General features: G+C 30.7%; 1 protein-coding gene across 3 annotated transcripts in view; it reads left to right on the top strand.

Annotated features, from left to right (window-relative positions):
• LOC106471548 (protein FAM72A-like) overlaps nt 1-632 on the top strand; it is a 17,851-nt gene that overhangs the window by 3,242 nt on the left and 13,977 nt on the right. The gene's annotated exons all lie outside the window — the stretch shown is intronic.

Here is a 632-nt window from a genome sequence, read left to right as displayed (position 1 = left end):
CATGTACTGAATCAAACACAGTGACCTTGCTCACCTCTTTTCATTTTTGGAAACCCTTATACACACTTACTTCTGTCTATGACGTTAGTTAATAACCAATCGAAAGTTCAGAATGTCCCCTAGTGGCTTTCTCAGCTATTTTGAAGTATTATGATGTCAACTCATTCTTTCAATATAAAACTTCAAGTTGGTAAGTTGAGTCTTTAGTCTGCTTGAAATTTCATATTGTTTTAGACCCAAATAAGTTACTAAGTTAGTTTCTAAGCTGGATAAATTATAGTGGAATTCTATGGTATTGATATAATAATTTATGACTTTTTGTTTTTTTTTTGGTTTTATTCAGCTCTGTGTGTGTGTGTGTATATATATATATATATATAAAACTTAAAACAAATTACTTCATTTCATATCCTCCACGTACGAAATTTTAAAAGGGTTAACACTCGAGTACAAAGGTCGTAACTAGAAGAGATAATTGTTTGCTTTAATTCTTTATTTACTGTTCTGTGTTTTATAAACAGGCCAGTTTTATATCATTCGATATGGTGACACGAGAGTACATGTTCCGTGTCATTGTAACTTCTGTATTGTTAGTCAGGCACAGTTGAAAGGTCAATATAATAAAAAATAAT

The sequence above is a fragment of the Limulus polyphemus genome, unplaced genomic scaffold (genome assembly GCF_000517525.1).
Source record: "Limulus polyphemus unplaced genomic scaffold, Limulus_polyphemus-2.1.2 Scaffold4692, whole genome shotgun sequence".
Classification (NCBI taxonomy): domain Eukaryota; kingdom Metazoa; phylum Arthropoda; class Merostomata; order Xiphosura; family Limulidae; genus Limulus; species Limulus polyphemus.
Note: the sequence above shows the minus strand (reverse complement) of the source record. Positions and strands in the feature narration are given on the sequence as shown.